The following is a 22749-nucleotide window of genomic DNA, read 5'->3' on the forward strand; positions in this document are numbered from 1 at the left end:
AATTTATAACACCTGACCCAGACCCGCATTTCTACCAGCTTGGACCCACTACTCAACCCAACCCCCCAACATTCACCACTGCTATCGGAACTGGTTCTGGGCTCCTTTGTGCATTGCTCCTGGTCAGCGAGCCAGGCACTGGCAGTGAAGTGTCCAAACTCAGTGGCCACCAACTCCATTGAGCAGTTCTGACTTCTGAATTCAGGTGTGGGAGGCAGGGTTTGTGGGAGTCTGGTTTCTGGGATTAATGGCCACTGACTGGAAAAATGAGCCACCTTCCACAGATTTCAATTAGCCAGGCTGACCATCAGACAACATAGGGCCTGGATCCAGAGCCAGCCACAATCTAACCTAGAAACAACCGAGAACAGGAGAGGAAAAGCAGCCCTGCCTCATATGAGCAACGACTACCAACCATCACAGTAAAAAAAACTAAACCTTAAAAATAAATAGGGCTAAAAATAAAATATTTTATATACTGATATATTGTACCAGCCCAGAGGTTCAGCAGCCCTATAACAGTAATGATCCAGGCCATCAACGTTGTTCATCAGCCATCTTGGATCTTGTTAGGCTATATTTTGTGTGCCAGTGGCATTGCACATGCTCAGTGTGGGCAGCTGCTGAGAATCTAAGCTTAGGGGGTGCCAGTAATCATCAAAAAGAAAATGAGGTTCTACTTCTGGCACTGAAGCCGATTATTAATTAATTTGGATGCAGACTGCACTTGCTTATATGCTACCATGTTAGAATCTCAATTAATTACTAATCAGCCGCGTACTATAACTTTTATATTGGGCTGGTACAGAACCCCAAAACATCATGTGCAGCATTTCTACCCCACTTCTTTTAAAAGCATAAGTATTTTTTCAAGATGAATAATTAACAAGAAAACAGGACTGCCTGGCCATATCTAAGTGGTGTCATGGCTTGGAGTGCCTTTATACTAAGCAAAAAATAGCTGCAAGCCAAGTATAATGTGCTTGAGGGATTCCCCTGTGGAGCACCTTCTATCAAATAGTATCTCTGACTAATTCTCTTAGATTTACGTGTGCATGCTACTCTTATATACATACAGATTTGGGTGGTTCGATAGTCTAGAAGTGAGGCAAAATTGGCAAAGGGCTGAAGTAGTGCTGGGCGGTATACCGCCAAATACCGAATACAGTTTTTTTTTTTAAAAAAATATAAATTTTTTACATACCCCCATACCGGTGTAGATCGGTTGCGCCCCGTGCGTACGTGACGTCAGTACGCACGGGCGCACCCCTGTTCAAATGCCACCCTGAAGAGTTTCCCACCGTGGATCATGGCAGAAGCTCCCCCGATATAAAAGTCAGTCAAGAACACGTGAATAAACAGCCCAGTCATGTTACCCGAGTCATTGGCTACACTTTTATTTCTCTGGTCATAAATCTGCAGATGAACTTGTGTGGTGCCACATTTGCTCTGAAGTGTCCCATGTTCACACCGCCACTAGCTGTCAGTTTGCTTCTCTTGCCTTGACCTCCTGTGCTCAGAGTGATCTGTGCTTTCTACAGAGACCAACTGGGCCAGCCAGAGAATCTCATTGGCCTAAGGTCAAATTGACTTTTAGGGGCATTGGCCACCAATGTTAATTGGAAAAAAAAATACCGTCAAATACCGTGACACCGATATAATTTTGAAAAATACCGTGATATAAATTTTTGGTCATACTGCCCAGCACTAGGCTGAAGTCCTTTTTCAGCCAAAGAAAGAAGTGGTTTTAAAAGGGCTGTTCACCTTTATATCGACTTTTAATATGATGTAAAGCAGTGATCCCCAACCAGTGGCTCGTGAGCAACATATTGCTCCCCAACCCCTTGGATGTTGCTCCCAGTGGCCTCCAAGCAGGTGCTTATTTTTTAATTTCTGGCTTTTGGGCAAGTTTTGGTTGCATAAAACCCAGGTGTACTGCCAAACAGAGCCTCCTTTAGGCTGCCAGTCCATATAGAGGCTACCAAATAGCCAACAGTTCTTATTTGGCACCCCCAGAAACATGTTTTATGGTTGTGTTGCTCCCCAAGTCTTTTTACATGTGAATGTTGCTCACAGATAAAAAAAAAAGGTTGGGGATCCCTGATGTAAAGTGTGCTATTCTCAGACAATTTGCAATTGGTCTTCTTTTTTTAGTGTTTTTTTGAATAATTTCGCTTTTTGTTCCTGCAGCTCTCCAGTTTGGAATTTCAGCAGCTATCTGGTTGCTGGGGTTCAATTTAACCTAGCAACCATGCAGTGGGTAGTATGACCAGAGACATAGATATTATTAGGAAGTATGAACAGAGACAGAAATATAATAGAGGAAGGCCTTAACAGAATTATAAGCAATAAAAAGTAACAGTAACAATAAAACTGTAGCCTGGCAGAGCAATAGATTTTTGGCTTCTGGGGACAGTGACCCCCTTTGAAAGCTGGAGTCAAATCATTTAAAAACTGTAAAAAAAGAAGACCAGTTGAACTGTTGCTACTTTACATCTACTACCTGAGAGCAAGTGGGCATAGAGAGGGGGATGTGACCAGGTGTGTGTGGGACGATGTGTGCCAGGCCCCTCCAAAGATTTTTTTTTTTGTTTTTTTTTTTTGCAGGGGGGCCCAATGCCATATAATTATGCCACTGTCTGTGGAATCTTTCTAAACAACCACATAAGGGCCCAACCATATAATTAACGTATGCTCTGCTTTTGTTTTATGGATTATAAATTCATATCTATTAAAGGATACATAAGCCTTTATTTTAAAATGCCCTTAAATTACTCTAAACAGCCCCCAGAATAACATACCTTTCTCCCTACATGCAGATTTATTTTGTTTCTCTATTACAAGCAGCTGAACTGCATCTCTTTTACTTACTTCCTTGTCTAGCATGAAGCTCCACCCTCTTTTGAGCCCTCCTTCTTTCTCCTACTATGAAGCCCTCAAAGAGGTGCATCAGGCGTGCTCAGTAGGCATCTGGTCCTCAGAGCCGGAGAGAGAAAAAAAAAAAGAACTGGCAGTAATAGAGAAATAAAATAAACCTGGATGCAGGGAGAAAGGTGTGGTGTTCTGGGGGCTGTAGAGCAATTTTAAAGATTAAAAAAAAAAGGTTTAGTCTTTAAGCTGCCATAATGCCTTGGGTGAAAAAGAAAACAAGGAGGCCGAATGAAGATACTGGTGGCTATGGGGAAACAACAAACCAAGCCAATTAAACTGTGGCTTAACTTGCCCTTTTATATGAGCTCGCTCCCAGGGGAATTCACAGACACTAAAGGACGTGTGACTGGGGGAGATATTTGGAGCGAGTGAAAAAAGATGGGGAAGCACAAGGTGCCAAGCCATGAATCATCCCGAGAGACTCAGAGCAAGCGCCGCCGCCGAATTGTTCATGCACAGCCCCAGTCTGTTACAGCATATGATTTCTGTCACATTAGCACTGTCTGTTTGCACAACAAGGAAAGGGAAAGAGCCCAAAGTAACTGATGTGGATGGCTCTTAAAAAGTTCCCCTGTCATAGAAAACTTCACTCCCAATACTCTCGCTATATGAAGGCAATGGAGCATATTACTATGGCAGTGCACGCACAATAGCTTCCCCCCCATGTGTATTAATAATGTAACAATCCATGAAAAGGTACATTGTATTGAGAGTACATAAAGGAGGTTCTGCTACACTGCTAGACACAACAGCGCGGTGGGCAGGGCGGTATCTACCATATACAGTGGCTTGCAAAAGTATTCGGCCCCCTTGAACTTTTCCACATTTTGTCACATTACAGCCACAAACATGAATCAATTTTATTGGAATTCCACGTGAAAGACCAATACAAAGTGGTGTACACGTGAGAAGTGGAACGAAAATCATACATGATTCCAAACATTTTTTTACAAATAAATAACTGCACAGTGGGGTGTGCGTAATTATTCAGCCCCCTGAGTCAATACTTTGTAGAACCACCTTTTGCTGCAATTACAGCTGCCAGTCTTTTAGGGTATGTCTCTACCAGCTTTGCACATCTACAGACTGAAATCCTTGCCCATTCTTCTTTGCAAAACAGCTCCAGCTCAGTCAGATTAGATGGACAGCGTTTGTGAACAGCAGTTTTCAGATCTTGCCACAGATTCTCGATTGGATTTAGATCTGGACTTTGACTGGGCCATTCTAACACATGGATATGTTTTGTTTTAAACCATTCCATTGTTGCCCTGGCTTTATGTTTAGGGTCATTGTCCTGCTGGAAGGTAAACCTCCGCCCCAGTCTCAAGTCTTTTGCAGACTCCAAGAGGTTTTCTTCCAAGATTGCCCTGTATTTGGCTCCATCCATCTTCCCATCAACTCTGACCAGCTTCCCTGTCCCTGCTGAAGAGAAGCACCCCCAGAGCATGATGCTGCCACCACCATATTTGACAGTGGGGATGGTGTGTTCAGAGTGATGTGCAGTGTTAGTTTTCCGCCACACATAGCGTTTTGCATTTTGGCCAAAAAGTTCCATTTTGGTCTCATCTGACCAGAGCACTCCTTCCACATGTTTGCTGTGTCCCCCACATGGCTTGTGGCAAACTGCAAATGGGACTTCTTATGGTTTTCTGTTAACAATGGCTTTCTTCTTGCCACTCTTCCATAAAGGCCAACTTTGTGCAGTGCACGACTAATAGCTGTCCTATTGACAGATTCCCCCACCTAAGCTGTAGATCTCTGCAGCTCATCCAGCGCCACCATGGGCCTCTTGGCTGCATTTCTGATCAGCGCTCTCCTTGTTCAGCCTGTGAGTTTAGGTGGACGGCCTTGTCTTGGTAGGTTTACAGTTGTGCCATACTCCTTCCATTTCTGAATGATCGCTTGAACAGTGCTCTGTGGGATGTTCAAGGCTTTGGAAATCTTTTTGTAGCCTAAGCCTGCTTTAAATTTCTCAATAACTTTATCCCTGACCTGTCTGGTGTGTTCTTTGGACTTCATGGTGTTGTTGCTCCCAATATTCTCTTAGACAACCTCTGAGGCCATCACAGAGCAGCTGTATTTGTACTGGCATTAGATTACACACAGGTGCACTCTATTTAGTCATTAGCACTCATCAGGCAATGTCTATGGGCATCTGACTGCACTCAGACCAAAGGGGGCTGAATAATTACGCACACCCCACTTTGCAGTCATTTATTTGTAAAAAAATGTTTGGAATCATGTATGATTTTCGTTCCACTTCTCACGTGTACACCACTTTGTATTGGTCTTTCCCGTGGAATTCCAATAAAATTGATTCATGTTTGTGGCTGCAATGTGACAAAATGTGGAAAAGTTCAAGGGGGCTGAATACTTTTGCAAGCCACTGTAGGTACCCCTGTGGGCCCCTGCCTAGGGCACCAGCCATTGGGTGCCTATATGGTAAATAAAAAATATACCCTCTTGCTGCCAGATAAGTCAGCTTAAGGCTTAACTACTTAAAGCTTAACTACTAAATGTATATACCCTGCCATAGACAATACTGAGAATTGCCATGTAGAGACAATTATCAGTAAATGATCAGCATTGTCTATTTCTGTAGCCAAGACAAGTAGCTACTACTAGTAGCTCCGTGTGTCTTTGCTCTAAATCCAACAGCAAAGCTGAGGGGTAAGGGGAGTACTTTCTTCCCAAGCAAGAACAGACGGGCCTTCTGCACATATGCCAACCACAGAAGGAGGAGGCAGGCTGAGGTCTGTGCCTCTAGGGCACCTACATACAGTACCAGGGTGGGGTATCACCAACTTAAATAAGGCCTTGACATTTCAAGTACACAGAAACCCAAACAGCCACCTACCAGCCCACTAAAAAGTGATTGTCTATGGCATTTTGGCACCTCTGGCATTTGCCTGAATCCACAGATTGCCAGTCCAGGCCTGTAGTGAACCCTTGCCAGGTTAAGGACTCCACTGACCAGGTCAGGACTGGGCTTTAAAATAGGCCCTGGCATTTCAAGTACACAGAGTCCCAAACAGCCCCCCACCAGCCCAATAAATAGTGACTGTCTATGGCATCTTATAGCAGCCCCTCTGGCATTTGCCAGAATCCACTGATTGCCAGTCCGGGCCTGGGAGTCACCTCTGCTGCCCGTCCCCAGCAAATGTATAGGGAACAAGATCCTAGCTAGAGCATGCTACATTGTATAAAAGATCAAGATGCCTAGATGACACAAGTCTATTAGCTTGTTATAATATGAAAGCTAAACAGGAGAAGCCCAAACCCAACCATGGCAGTTTTGTAGAGTCCTTGAAACAACGTTGCCGAAGTTAGCCGAGGTGGAGGAGAACTGACTTGCTATAATGTTTCAGGAGTCAGAATGATACACAAAAACAGTGCTTTCAATAGCAATTGTAAATGCAAATAACCTTAAAGGGGTGCAATGACAATAAATTGGGGAAAGGGTTCAGAATCAGGAGAAAATAAAGCAGTTTTTTTGGGGTGGAGATCCCTTTTAAGCAGCCGCAGAAACACACATCCATCTCAGAGCGCGCGCCACAGGAATATGGCAGATTCAGACAGTTTTTCGTGTCTCTGCCGCGCATGGATATTGTGCAGCAGGCCCTGACTTCATGTTTAGTTTATAAACCCCCCGGTGGAATTAACTTTCCGGAGTCTCGGCAGAGAGATAACATATTCTCAGCGTGACGCGCTGCTGCCTTAGATTTCCTCCAAACAATTTGCTGAGGATCCACGAAACAGAGGGCTCCCTTTGTCCCAGCCATGCAAGGGCTACAGGCAGAAGAATGCGCTCAGTATGAGTGTAGGTGGGGGACCCAATAATGGCCTTTTTTTCTACAAAAATGCTGACCCGCAATAAACAAAACTTGGCTTTTATCTAATCATGAATAAAACAACATATATGCTACGTGCATAAGCCAGGCCAGCGCTTATGTTAAGTACAGAAAGTGGTTGTATTCCTTCTGCGTCCTATTTGCTTATTGTATTGTAGGAGTATGTAGGTGGCCCTATGTGTGTCTGACCTTTTGTCTGTGTGTCTCAGGTGTGCATGCCTGTATACTTTCCTGCCTAAGCACGCGGACTCATGGGTTTGACTCATAGTAACATAGTAAGTTGGGTTGAAAAAAGACATACGTCCATCACGTTCAACCATAATGCCTATATTTAACCTGCCTAACTACTAGTTGATCCAGAGGAAGGCAAAAAACCCCATCTGAAGCCTCTCTAATTTGCCGCAGAGGGGAAAAAATTCCTTCCTGACTCCAAGATGGCAATCGGACCAGTCCCTGGATCAACTAGTACTAAGAGCTATCTCCCATAACCCTGTATTCCCTCACTTGCTAAGAATCCATCCAGCCCCTTCTTAAAGCTATATAATGTATCAGCCAGCACGACTGATTCGGGGAGGGAATTCCAGAACTTCAGAGCTCTCACTGTAAAAAATCCTTTCCGAATATTTAAATGGAACCTCCCTTCTTCTAAAGGAAGTGGGTGCCCTCGTGTCCGTTGGAAGGACCTACTGGTAAATAAAACATTAGAAAGGTTATTATATGATCCCTTTATATATTTATACATAGTTATCATGTCTTTTGGGCAGGGCCCTCTTCACCTCTTGTATCGGTTATTGATTGCTTTATATGTTACTCTGTATGTCCAATGTATGTAACCCACTTATTGTACAGCGCTGCGGAATATGTTGGCGCTTTATAAATAAATGTTAATGTAATGTCACCTCTTAAGCGCCTCTTCTCCAGTGTAAACAGACCCAACTTGGCCAGTCTTTCTTCATAACGGAGACTTTCCATACCCTTTACCAGCTTAGTTGCCCTTCTCTGGACCCTCTCTAACTCAATAATGTCCCGTTTGAGCACTGGAGACCAAAACTGAACAGCATATTCTAGATGGGGCCTTACCAGCGCTCTGTAAAGGGGAAGAATAACCCCCTCCTCCCGTGAATCTATACCCCTTCTAATACAGCTCAAAACCTTGTTTGCCCTTGCAGCTGCTGCCTGGCATTGCTTGCTACAGTCAAGTTTATTATCTACAAGGACTCCAAGGTCCTTCTCCATTATGGATTTGCCTAGTGCAGTCCCATTAAGGGTATACGGGGCTTGCATATTTCTACATCCCAGGTGCATGACCTTACATTTATCCACATTAAATCTCATCTGCCACTTAGCTGCCCAGATTGCCAGTTGGTCAAGATCCTGCTGCAGGGATGTCACATCCTGGATAGAATTGACTGGTCTGCAGAGTTTTGTGCCATCTGCAAACACTGATACATTACTCATAATACCCTCCCCTAAGTCATTTATGAACAAATTAAACAAAAGTGGACCCAGTACAGAACCCTGAGGGACCCCACTGAGGACCTTATTCCAAGTAGAGAATGTACCATTAACAACCACCCTCTGTACCCGATCCTGTAGCCAGTTTTCTATCCATGTGCAAACGACTTCACTAAGACCAATAGACCTTAGCTTAGAAAGCAGTCGTTTGTGGGGAACGGTATCAAATGCTTTGGCAAAATCCAAATAGATTATATCTACTGCATCCCCACTGTCCAGCTTCTTACTTACCTCATCATAAAAAGCAATTAAATTGGTCTGACATGACCTGTCCTTCATAAAGCCATGCTGATTACTGCTCATAATGCCATTCTCCACTACATAATTTTGAATGTGATCCCTTAACAAGCCTTCAAATAACTTGCCCACCACGGATGTCAAACTTACAGGCCTATAATTGCCAGGCTGAGATCTTACTCCCTTTTTAAATATGGGAATGACATTCGCCTTCTTCCAATCCCTAGGTACCATACCTGATGAAAGAGAGTCTGAGAATATCAGAAACAAGGGCCACTGCAATTCTGCCCCTAGCTCTCTCAGTACCCGAGGGTGTATTCCATCTGGCCCAGGTGCCTTGTTTACATTTATCGTGTGTAACCCTTTAAGCACCATATCCTGTGCCAGCCACTGTGTAGTTGGAGCTGAGGTAACAGTGAAGCTATTGGGTGGGACTTGGCCCACTGGCTCCTCTACTGTATACACAGAAGAAAAGAACTGGTTAAGCACATCTGCCTTTTCTGTATCCGCTGTAACCATATCGTTATTATAACTCAATGGGGCCACACCCTCAACCTGCATCTTTTTACTATTAATATACTTAAAAAACTTTTTGGGGTTAGTCTTGGCCTCGGCCGCGATGCGCTCCTCATTTTCTATCTTTGCCTTCCGGATTGCTGTTTTACAACACTTGTTATAGTGTTTATAATCATTAAACGCATCTACTGTCTCTGACTTATATTTCTTAAAAGCTTTCCTTTTTTTCCCTATTAACTTCTTTACCTCAGAGTTAAGCCACATAGGGTGATTCTTAACACTTCTACTTTTTCTTATTAATGGAATGAATTGAGAACAGTAATGATTTAATATCATTTTAAATGACAACCATTTCTGCTCTGTGTTTTTATCAGAAAACATAATGCCCCAATCTATGCCCTGAAGCGCTGCCCTTAAGGAGCTAAAATTTGCCTTCCTAAAATTCAGTGTCTTTGTTGCCCCCGTGTAAATTTGTTTCCTGCACCAAACATCAAATGAAATAACATTATGGTCACTATTACCCAGGGGTTCAACCACTTGCACATTTGCTATACGTTCTGGGCCATTAGAGAACACTAGATCTAGTTCCTGGTTGGCTCCTCAACAACTTGTGACATAAAGTTGTCATGCAGCAAGTTTATAAACTTGTTCCCATTTACTGTCCTGGCAGTACTATTGCCCCAGTCAATATCAGGGTAATTAAAATCCCCCATTATTATCACTTGCCCCAAACTAGCAGCCTTTTCTATTTGCAACAGGAGCTGGGCCTCCTCCTCTTTGCTTAAATTAGGGGGTCTATAGCATACCCCTACAATTAGTTTGGTAGATTCTTTACTATCTGTGAGAAGCTCAACCCATAAGGATTCAGCTCCCTCTGTTACCCCCATCACTTCCTCCTTAATATTTGCTTTTAATTCCTGCTTAATGAACAGACACACTCCTCCTCCTTTTCTATTGCCCCTGTCCCTCCGAAACAATGTATACCCCCCAATATTAACTGCCCAGTCATGAGACTCATTCAACCAAGTTTCAGCAACACCAATCACATCATATTTCCGCTCCAACGCCAGTACCTCCAGCTTTCCCATTTTACCAGTCAGACTCCTTGCATTGGTAAACATACATTTAATACTGGTTCCGGCGTGAGAATGACGTGTAAACAACTTATGGGCCTCCCTGCCATTATCAGTATCCCCAAGCAAGTCTCCTCCCCCATTTTCCCTTACTATGCCCACTACCTCATCTATCCTGTCTCCCACAGAATTTCCCGCTGCACCCTCCCCCCCCCCACTCCTAGTTTAAAATCTCCTCCAACCCGCTAGCCATCTTTTCCCCCAAAGCAGCTGCCCCATCATCATTGAGGTGCAGCCCATCCCTGGCAAAGAGCCTGTAGCCGATTGAGAAATCAGCCCAGTTCTGGAGAAACCCAAAGCCCTCCTCCCTGCACCAATCTCTCAGCCACGCATTAATCTCCCTGAGCTCCCACTGCCTTCTTAATTTTGCTCGTGGCACAGGTAATATCTCTGAGAAAATTACCTAGGAAAAGGAAAAGTCCTCGCCCTCAACTTTGCACCTAGCTTTTTAAAATCATTCTTGAGGACTTCCCCCCACTCATGGGCATGGGAAGGTTTGGGGCAACAAATGTGTTCAGGTGACATCACAGCCCATATCCCAGCCCCTTTGGCAACATCAACAGGCATATTCCTGGGGCCAGGTAAACGGTTGCCAACAATTCCAACCTTTGGGTTTGGGGCAGGTGGTGGCATCTCTTAGGGGTTGGGTGAGGATATAACAACGGTGGGAAATGCACAGTCTGGGCAGGGAAATGGGTGGGGCCCCCGGTAGAGCCCACCAAAGTCACTGCAGGGGCTTCAAGGAAATCTTAAGGCAAGTCTCCTGGTGGGGGGCAGACTGTGGGGGAACCCAACTTACACAGGCTGGGCCTCTGCTTAAAAAGAGGGTGATTGGCCATGAAAAAGCTTAGGAAAGGGGGAATTTTGTTTCTTTATTATAAGCAACTGAACAGCAGTTCTTTTAGTTACTTCCCTGTCTAACATGAGGCCCCACCCCTTTTTCTTTCTGAGAACGCCTTCTCTCTCCAACTATTATGACCTCAAAGATGTGCCTACTGCTCATGCCGATTAATTTTAATTGAAGTAGAGGCAGTGAGCATGCCCAGTAATGTATCGGTATATATTGCCCTTTTACATCCTTTTCCTTAAGCCACCATTTAGTGATGGGCTGTGTGCTCCCTCAGAGATCAGCTGACAGGAAGTAATGCAGCTCTAACTGTAACAGGAAGTAGTGTGGAAGCAAAAAACAAAGCTCTGTCCATTCATTGGCTGATGGGGCCTAGCATGTATGTGTGCCTTGGCTTGTTTGTGTGCACTGTGAATCCTATGATCCCAGGGGGCCCCTTAAGTACTTAAAATGGCAATTATCTATTTAGGAGTATCCAATGGCAAATACTAACAAAAAAAGTATATTTATATGAAAATGGTTTATTTAGATGAAGCAGGGTTTTACATATGAGCTGGTTTATGCAATATATTTTTATTGAGACCTATATTAATTAGCGGTATAGTTTTCCTTTAAGCACCATTACTTTAATGCAGTGGAAAAAGTTAAAGCACTCTTTGTTACTATGATTTGGAATCTGGCGGCAGGCATGGTCTTGGCTGGCACACACATCTGGGCTAAAAGGCCACCTGTTATCAAACATCTTGCTTTTCATTTTTACATTTATTTAAAGGGACACTTGTACATTTTAAATTCTTATAATGTTATAATGTTCGGTGTAAGGGCTGTCCTTTTAAGAGCATTGTAGGTCCTCAGTGGCTTGTGATTAATCTTGGCATAATGTTGCCTTAGGGGAAAATGAAGAGCTGGAACACCATACGTGCCACTAACAGGAGGGTGGTAGGGTCTGGCACAAGTGATAGCAAAAGCCAATTGGAGACAGCAAATGGGAGCCTGCAGGTAGGTCACTCATATGTGGAACAGAATAACATCAATATTGAGAACAAGAAAATGCCTTAATGACAGCACCATATCTGCACTGGGTCAGGTTAGACAAGGCCGTTCCATTCTGGTTCCGGAGACCACATGATCTTTAATATTAGTGCAGCAACTGGACTGTACCACCTGGTCACAGACCCAGGGGAACACACTCTACAAGCACAATTCTGAATGAACATTTGTTTATGCTCGCCTGAAGGTTTTTCCCACCCTAAGAACCCAATGGAACTTTTCTGCAAAAAAAAAAAAAAAAATAGATATTAAGGCCCAGATAGTTTGCATGCGTGGTGCATAGGGGTTGGCACTGGGGTCCTAAGTTTGAATCCAGCCCGGGCACTATCTGCAAGGAGTTTGTATTTTCTGTAAATTCCTGTGGGTGTTCCAGTTTATATCCCCGTCTCCATCTACACCACACCAAGAGTTCATTTTAGGCAAGTCCCTTTGATTCCTCCACCGGCCATTCTAAAAAGAACAGAGACGTGCTGTATCACCCACCTTCTCCAGATTCGATCTCCTGAGGAAATCAATAGCATTCATGCGAGACATGTCTGGCAGCCAAGCTTAATCCCGGGCCTCTGGTGCCACACCGGTGACTTCTCATTTAGAAACTACCTGAGGTTTTAAGAAGGTCTCATTTCTGCCCTAAGTATTCTCATAGAGAACCAAAACCTGGCCCTGCGTGTTCTACTTCTTAAAAGAAGTTCCCATGGTTTATTTTAGTCACCCATGTTCCTCTATAAGGGAACCATATAACGGGCACCAGGGCAAGCATATGGATGGTACAGGTGAAAGGGGTCCTGTATTTGCCAAAGCCCTAAAAATCATAATTTGTATGGTGGTTTAGTATACCCTTAATTTTACACTTACTAGGGGCTTTTTTTGTAGAAAGGGATACAAGGGTGTGGTAAATGACTTCATATTAAAGAAAAACTATACCCCAAACAATGTAGGTCTAAAATATAAATTGCATAAAATGATATTGCGTAAACCCCAATTCATCTAAATAAACCATTTTCATAAAAGTATAGTATTTTAGTAGTGTGCATGATTGGGTAATCCTAAATAGAAAACTGACATTTTAAGTGTTAATGGCTGCCCCCTGGGATCATACAATGCACAGTGCACACAAGTAAACCAAGGCACACACATACATGCTAGGCCCCATCAGTCAATGAATAGACAGAGTTCTGTCTTTTGCTCCCACACTGCTTCCTGTTCCAGTTAGAGCTGCATTATTTCCTGTCAGGTGATCTTTGACGAAGACGGAAGGCCCTCCAAAATGGTGGCTCAAGGGAAAAGATATAAAAGGGCAATATTTACTGATATATATATAAATATTCCAGTTTGGTAAGATTTTTTAATAGGCTACTTAATATGATATAAACTATCTACTGGTTTGTGGGGTATTGTTTTCCTTTAAAAGAACTGACTTTTGTGCTTTGCTTGGGAAAGCTTTTTTGCTAGCAGTGACCTGGCTATTTCTGGAGAGCTAAACTGAGAAGGCCAGGCTGGGTCCCTGCCATTGGTTCCATGATACAAAATTTCCGCTCTATGCTGCCTGCCTTGTGCCCAGGTTATAGCTCAGGACATGGTACTACTTATTATTGCAGAAAAGTAATAAAATTAATCTTAATTAAATTACATTGTTATAGAAATCATGAAAAAAGAAGAATGCAGGATTTTTTCAAAGAATAATTGGTTTTCAGATAACAGATCTCACAGGACGAAGGTGTCCAAAGAGGAAACCTCAGGCCCATTTATTTGCACAGAACTCACTCTGGCTGGGATGGCAGCAAGCTGTGAGACTGATAGAGCAGGTTTAGAGACTCTTTCTGCCCAAGCAACATGTGAAATGTGTAAACCTCCAAATTAGCATTACTCTGCTCAGGATTTCCTGACAGCAGCACAGAGACAGTGGTTGCAGCGACACTTACATGCCTATAGGCACAGGCACCCAGGGTGCACCAAATTTACTTAACTACACACACACGAGCACAAAACAGAAACGACTATATATATATATATAGCTGAGAATCTAGCTATCTGTACAACAGAGCATTCTGTCACAGTGGCACAGATCCTATCTGATCCCCCCCATTGTAAGCAGCAGTCCTGCCCTGCTTTATGGCTGAGATTCTAGCTATCTGTATAACAGAGCATTCTGTCATAGTGGCACAGATCCTATCTGATGCCCATTGTAAGCAACAGCCCTGCCCTTATGCACAAATGTAAACTAACAATAGAAATATTTTGTAGCAATGACTAAGATGCTAAGAACTTGGTTGGGTGACCATTTTCTATGGAATGAGGGGGTTTACAGGAAAGGCATTATAGTAAGAAAATTCAGGCATGGGTTTAAGTAAACTATAATAGGGGTGAATCAGCCAACACCCAAAATCTAACCATGCCTCTCTGGCTTTTCAGGAATATTCAGGATACAGCTAATTATTCAGGAATCCTAAAAGCACTAAGCTCTGTGGGACTGTCACCTCTCACACTCCCTGCCAAGAAAAAAGCAGAGTACATTGGCTAGACATTAAGCTTAGGCTGTGTGGCTAATTTGCACATATTTTTAATAGCATTTAAATATGGAACAAGCGTGCCACAGTAACCAATGGCTTCAGATGAAAAAAAGTAAAAATGTGTGGCTTTCAAAAGGCCATAAGTTTATTTGCCTAGAAATTCACATGATTGCACTTGGTAAGCCATAGAAAAATACAGTAGCATGCGGGGTATTTTCTTTTGGAATCAGAAACAGGCAGAACAAGGGGAGCCTCTGTAGAACTTGGTTTCATTTCAAGAGCAGCTCTTTGGATTTTCAGACAAATCACTTTATCTACCCGGTGCCCCGGAGGCACCAAACATGGGATTTGATGTTTTATAAGGCAGTTGTGGTTCCACAAACAGCAGAGCTCTGCTAAGCACAATCACTTTAACCAAGCCATGCAATAAAAGACCTGCTTATTCGGCGAGGTTAGCACTTCCAAAAAAATCTACCCGCAACTCACAGGGTACCCACTTTTCTTTTGGTTAACCTGCAGGCACCCGACCCGCTGCAGGACCCTAGCTACAGGTCTGCAACAGAACTCATAAGGTGGTGTTTATTCTCATATATTTAAACATATAAATGTATTATATTATATATTATAAATGCCCCCTTAATGCTTCTTTGTGCATGGCACACAGTACCCTTGGAGCTCAGGAGGACCTATAGCATACAGTGTTATTGTGCAATCACGTGTCGGGCGCCCAGCTTCCATCACCTTGTCACACTGTAACATGACTTTCACTGGAACAGCTGAAGCACTGATGTCTAAGGCAGCTGGATAGGCTAAAGGCTGACTCTCGGCCAGAGAAATCATGCATTTTCACTGCAACCACAGATTTCAGCACTTGTTCAGCACATTATTATCAAGCCATAAAGAAAAACCCACAGAACATTTGAAAAAACGTGTTCCATTTGGACATGGCTTGATGTAGGGACTACTAAATAAGTATCCCACAGCACAATGCAGCCAAAGGAGAAAAAAATAACAGATTGTTGTATGACAAACCTCTTAACACAGCAGCAGTCTAGTTGCTATGGGTTACTAGACCTATTATTACATTGGCCATTTTCATATCACATGGTCTAATAACAGCCAATCCCAAATTCTGCTACACTGGGGCAGATCTACCCCAAAGCTGCCTACAGTGGGGTGCTTACCCATAAAAGACACACACAGAGGCTGTGCCAGGGAAGCAATAAAGGGATGCTATAGGATAACATTTATATTAGGGAGAATCGGTGAGTGCGTCCGGCCCAGGTTTGTATCTAATGTGTCATGCACATTTCCCCAGCGTGTCATGCACGTTTCCTCATCGTGTCTCACATGGTACAAGTTTTGCTTGACACATACACAATTATCTGTCAGTAATTAACGCTTTTTTTTTCTCTTTGATAAACTGCATGCTGCTCCAGAAATATATCAGATTTTCTAAAGACGAAAATGAAGTGTAATTGTAGCTGTGAACTCAATGACAATACAGCACTTGCGTTTTTATTCTACCGTGTGCCACTTGTGCGTCATTTGACAATAAGGAACTCACACCTGCTTCTGAAATTACAGGGATTACACCTTGTTTTGTCAGTACTGCCCCAGCCCCTGTTGCTGGCCTTATGCCCCCCCCCCCCCCCGGTGCCTGACGCTGGTCTTATGGCCCCCCGGCACCTGACGCTGGCCTTTCAGCACTGGCACTTTTTCCTACAGTAAGGCCCTTGCATGTCATTCTGTCAGTATGTTCCTGTGCGGGCTGACCTGAAACATGCTGAACCCTAAGGTTTATTCATAGGTCAGACGGGTTCGGCCCAAAATTTTAGCAACCATGGCCTGTTAGGGTTGGGTGCGTGTCAGATTCTGAAAAGAGTACAGGTTGGGTGTCCAAAAATGGCAATGTTTTGCAAGTTCTGTCACTAGGGCCTCTGCACACCATTCTGTCCCTAGGGCCCCTGCACGCCATTCTGTCACTAGGGCCCCTGCACGCCATTCTGTCCCTAGGGCCCCTGCACGCCATTCTGTCCCTAGGGCCCCTGCACGCCATTCTGTCCCTAGGGCCCCTGCACCCAATCCTGTCCCTAGGGCCCCTGCACCCAATCCTGTCCCTAGGGCCCCAGCGCCCAATCCTGTCCCTAGGGCCCCTGCACGCCATTCTGTCCCTAGGGCCCCTGCAAGCCATTCTGTCCCTAGGGCCCCTGCACGCCATTCTGTCCCTAGGGCCCCTGCACGCCATTCTGTCCCTAGGGCCCCTGCACGCCATTCTGTCCCTAGGGCCCCTGCACGCCACTCTGTCCCTAGGGCCCCTGCACGCCATTCTCTCACTAGGGCCCCTGCACGACATTCTCTCACTAGGGTCCCTGCACGCCATTCTCTCACTAGGGCCCCCGCACGCCATTCACTCACTAGGGCCCCCGCACGCCATTCACTCACTAGGGCCCCTGCACTCCATTCTTTTTTCTTGTAGAAAGCTCGCACACTGGATTATTATTATTCAAAGTCCTTTATTCTCCATCAAAACATTAAAACCGCCTGACACATTTTGTCCACACTGGACTTAATCATAGGCACGACTTTCACTCACTAGGGCCCCTTCACACAATCCTGTCCCTAGAGCCCCTACACGCCATTCTGTCCCTACAGCACCTGCACCTCATTTTGACAGTATGGCCCTTGCACAAGTTTTTGATACACCGCTTGCACAGTATTTTGACACTGAGCTGAGTTCTTTAAATTTGGTATAACCTAAATCTTTCACAAATGAAAAACAAGCAAGCATATAATATTTATAAAACCAGAATTCATAAATACACTGCAATGGTCAGCACCTGTGCCCCACCCCCCACATGTCCTGTGCAGCAAAAATCATGGTTTGAATTAGTTTGGCCAGATCCCAGGGCTTCTAAAGAATCTGAATCTCTCCAAAAATCTTGAGATTAGGCCGAATCCCTGAATTAAATCCAGGATTAGTTAGATCCCAGGAGCAAAATCTGCTCGGTCACTGGGAACTTTTAAAGGATTTGCCACAAAGGATCAGCAGTTTGCCCCTGTACGAGTTACATGTGTTCTGCATGGAAAGAATTGCAGTCGCTGCAGTTACTGCCACACGTGCAGCTTGTGGGAAATCATAAATAAATTCCCTGCAGGGAAAAGCCATGGCTGCCATCGTGCTCAGGCAGCCGCACACATGACACAGTGGGGAGGGGCTTAATATGACACATTACATTGTTGTAATTACACAGGAGATCCTTGTTGCTGTCATCAGCAAAGCACAGCTGCTGAGCATCACGAGAAATATTAGCATAGCCAGGCTGCGGCTTAGGATCTTCATGTGTGTGGTTACTGGGTAAAGAGGTTTCCTGCCCTGCTCATGGATATCAAACCTTTCGCAGCCCCCCATCACATTGTTCAAAACAGGTACAAAACAGGTACAGTGTGCAAAGTGGAATGGCTTCCGCTTCTAATGTTATTGTAGTGCAGGCTAATAACTCGCTCTGGAAGAGAGAACCCCCCATCCGACCCGCCCCGGCTCCGGCTCCTGGCAGATCATAAGGGATTTGCACTAAGCCACAAGCGGCCTAATGCTGTTTCACAGGCCCTGAATTAGCAATCACCCAGGTAGCACAGACAGATGTACCAGTGCCCAGATCTTGCTCACCCTGCACTATACACAATGCACTGTTACATTTTCTCTGGTTCTGATCCAAGTAGGACCACCTACACCAGATATAGCCAACTAAACTTTGTTCACAGTTATGGTTTATTAGTTACGTTAACTTAAACCACAGTTGCAATGCGCTGCTTTAATTGGTCAATCAGAAGCCCAAAGTTGTTAAGGGTTGCTACCTGTCTGCTTTCCAAAAGGGCTGTCTGGGTCAAAACTTCTGGCCTGGCCAGATATTATGAAATCCAGAGAGGACTCCTCTTGAATGATGCCCCGATCAGCCAATCGCACCATAGCCCTGGCAGAGGCAGATTTTTTGCCTATGTTTTAGCCGATGTCTGGGCTAAAACAGGCGCTGGCCAAGTACACATGCCCCAAATATGACCAAACATCACCCACATGCCCAATATAAAACACCAGCCTATGTCAGCGTCCAGCAACTCCTTTGGCATTTGCCAGTTTGTCTATCCAGGCCTAACCAAGCCGATACTATACTTAGATTAGGTCAGTACAACTCTTGGAAGAGAAATGGCACGCACTCCTTGGTCCTTATTTTTAGGTACAACTCTGATGACTTGGACCAGCATCAGAGGCAATCCAGACGAGTTCTCAGGGCTTAAATGTCATATAGCTAGGTCTATTCCACACATTATATACTGTATTACATATTGTCACTGCATAATGCTATACAATCTCTCCCTTCTCACTGGGTACAGTAGTATAACGCAGTGGAGGTAACTTGCCAACGGCACTTATTAGAAGGAGACAAGTCATAAAGTCTGATTCAATAGTTGCAAATTATACATACAAGCCAATTTCCTTATGCACTTCTGCTCCATTTTGATTCATCCCATATTATGGTCTAGGAGTCTCCCACTACAATTTACTTACACTAAACACTGGAAAATGAATTGAATGAGCAAAAAAAATCCTATGTTACCATTACTGGGGGAAGCCATGATTGCTCAGATGAGCAATGCCCTTCTCAACTGCAGACAGGCCCCATTATTAGGCAGAATGGTGCTGGATTGGTATACAACCAGGAATTAAAGTAAACATCCCTCTATCATGTAAGTACAGGTATGGAACCAGTTATCCAGAATGCCCAGGACCTGGGGTTGTTGCAGATAAGGGGGTTGTAATTTGAAACTCCACAGTCTAAAAGAAAACCATTTGAACATTAAATAAACTCAACAGAATTGTCATCAGAGGATAAATTATATCTTAGTTGGGATCAAGTACAAAGTACTGTTTTATCATTACAGAGAAAAGGGACCTGGAATCCAGATAACTGATCCCATACCTGTACTACTGTTTCATTTAGGAACAAAGGCCATACAAAAGCACATGTTTTCTAAAAATGTAACTGATCAGCAGTCCACCATTAAAAATTGCAGGAATAGTTTACCTTTCAATTAACTTTTAGTATAATGCAGAGAGTGCTATTCGGAGAAAATCTGCTATCGGTCTTCATTTTTTATTATTTGTGGTTTTTGTTTATTATTATTTTGTTCGGCAGCTCTTCTGTTTGGAATTTCAGCAGCTATCTGGTTGCTGGGGACCAATTGCTTAGTTGCTAAGGATAGGCCATTCTATAACATACTCAAAGTTAACCTGAAAGTAAAACCAAGACTTTAAGAAAAAAAATGACCAGGCACTACGGGCACAGAGGTACCTGCAACTCCTTATAATGCACAGCAGTAAAGCTAGGCAAATGAATGCAGACTGCAACGGTCTTAAAGAAGCAAATGCAGATAAGTCCCTTCCTCATCTACATCATCGGCTAAGCAGATTAGCAAATATCAGATTCCCATGATTTGCTTGGAACTAATTTAATTTGTGGCTCCTGACAAAAGCAACAAGGGGAGCTGAAGGCACACAGGGCCAAATGGAAAAAGTCGGCACAGGGCTGCTCCATCGTTTCCATTTATAAAGACAGAGGTGCCTACGGGCAAAGCGGAGAAGAAAAGTGCAGGGATGAGCAGCGAGTGGTAAGGGGGAAGGGACTGGCAATATGGCTGGGAAGCTAGAGTGGTTATCTCTGGGGCAGTAGCTATTCCTAATTATAAAGCGGGGATCTGGGTGGGAGGGGGGGGGTCAGATAGCAGTCAAGAGGCTGCAGAACACTCTCACTACAGTTTGCCTATGGCTTGGGCGCTGGGTATGTATAATAATGCATGGGGGATCTACATGCTGAGCACACAAGAGGAAAGAAGAAAACTAGTGTATTTTGATAACAATGTGTGTGTGTGTGGGGGGGGCACTGTGCTTGATAAGAGGGGCAGAATGCAGCACAGACAGTTGCACAGACTGCAGAGAATGATGCAGATGAGTACATATAGAGATGCACAGACTGGGGAATGATGGATGTGTGAGGTAGCAGAGCAGACTTCTCTGCAGACCGAGGGGAGGGTCAAGCAGCCAAGCAGACCGAGGGGGAGGAAAAAAGAACCACACATATCAAACAGAGCCACTCAGGCAAAGGTGGAAGATAACAAAAACAAAAAGAGCCATGCAGACAGGTTGGTGTGATGGCAGTTTACTGACCTGGTCATTAACAATTATAAAAAAAGGGGGTGTAGGCAGTCACGGAGACTGCAGGGGAGGAGAGAGGGAGCCATGTGGACCAAGGAGGAGAAGAAACAATCCACATAGAAGAAAGGATAGCAATGGAAGAAGGGGGGAGGCGACGGCCAGCCCCGCGGGCCCAGTGGGGGAGGCGACGGCCAGCCCCGCGGGCCCAGTGGGGGAGGCGACGGACAGCCCCGCGGGCCCAGTGGGGGAGGCGACGGACAGCCCCGCGGGCCCAGTGGGGGCGGCGACGGACAGCCCCGCGGGCCCAGTGGGGGAGGCGACGGACAGCCCCGCGGGCCCAGTGGGGGAGGCGACGGACAGCCCCGCGGGCCCAGTGGGGGAGGCGACGGACAGCCCCGCGGGCCCAGTGGGGGAGGCGACGGACAGCCCCGCGGGCCCAGTGGGGGAGGCGACGGACAGCCCCGCGGGCCCAGTGGGGGAGGCGACGGACAGCCCCGCGGGCCCAGTGGGGGAGGCGACGGACAGCCCCGCGGGCCCAGTGGGGGCGGCGACGGACAGCCCCGCGGACCATGGGGTGTGGGAAAAAAGGCCAGCACCATGCACTCTATGGGGAAAGGAAAAGCAGGGCAAATAGCTGGACAAGTCACACAGAGGAATAGCAGACAGACACCATCCCAGAAGGGGAAAACAGCCATTAGAATAAAAAAAAATCAGTTAAATGTGGGTGAATGCAGGTGAAACTAACAGTTTCACTAACAGGGAATGGAACACAAAGCAACACAGATTAGGGCCATGGGGCCAAATTTGTCATTAGAAAAATAATAGCAATAAAAATAAATGTCATACCCCCTGTGACCAATGTTCTTAGTTAGTGCCAATGGGGCTGAAGCATTGCCTTGCCTGCCCAAAAGCAAGAGGGCCCAATATTTATGCAGACAAAAAATTGTTGATATCCAACTCCTACAAACCTAAAATTTGTGGGGTAGTCTACAGCGGACAGAAGGGCAAAAACAGACAGACCAACAGACATGGCAGTAAGGCACAGAAACCAAAGGACGGGGCTGAGAAGTACACACTTCAAGTGACAGGACAGGCAGATCTTTTAGAGCAAAGCAGGAGGGATTCAGACACACAGACCAGGCAGATGCACAGACCCAAAGGCAAAGCACTCAGACACATAAAGACTGGGGAGGACAGACACACAGACAAATAACAGGGCAGTCAGGCTAAGCAGTGCCAATGTCGCACAAAAAGGAGAAAATTAGCAATTATCTGCCCATATGGATATGCGGCAGCAGCCGAGTAACAAAGTCAACACAACGAGAAGAAAAAATAGTTGAAATGTGTAGATAAGCCATCAGGGGGCTTACAAGAGTCATACCCAAATTAAAAAACCCCCACAGAGCCTCTATTAGGGACAAGACTTGAGTGTCAGAGCCACAATAAGGGACCAGGCAAGGGTGTCAGAGACAATGAAGGGACCAGGCAAGGGTGTCAGAGTCGCTATAAGGGACCAGGCAAGGGTGTCAGAGCCAATGTAAGGGACCAGGCAAGGGTGTCAGAGCCAATGTAAGGGACCAGGCAAGGGTGTCAGAGCCAATGTAAGGGACCAGGCAAGGGTGTCAGAGCCAATGTAAGGGACCAGGCAAGGGTGTCAGAGCCAATGTAAGGGACAAGTCTAGGGTGTCAGAGCAGCTACAAGAGACCAGGTAAGGATGTCAGAGCAGCTATAATGGACCAGGTAAGGGTATCACAGCCACTATAAGGGACCAGGCAAGGGTGTCAGAGCCACTATAAGGGACAAGACTAGGGTGTCAGAGCCACTATAAGGGACAAGACTAGGGTGTCAGAGCCACTATAAGGGACAAGAATAGGGTGTCAGAGCAGCTATAAGAGACCAGGCATAGGTGTCAGAACCACTATAAGGGACAAGTATAGGGTGTCAAAG

The 22749-nt window shown here is 45.0% G+C and overlaps 1 protein-coding gene across 26 annotated transcripts in view; it reads right to left on the bottom strand.

The window, feature by feature from the left end:
- The window catches only part of fnbp1 (formin binding protein 1), a 103446-nt gene that overhangs the window by 79817 nt on the left and 880 nt on the right, over positions 1–22749 (bottom strand).

The sequence above is a fragment of the Xenopus tropicalis genome, chromosome 8 (genome assembly GCF_000004195.4).
Source record: "Xenopus tropicalis strain Nigerian chromosome 8, UCB_Xtro_10.0, whole genome shotgun sequence".
Lineage (NCBI taxonomy): Eukaryota > Metazoa > Chordata > Amphibia > Anura > Pipidae > Xenopus > Xenopus tropicalis.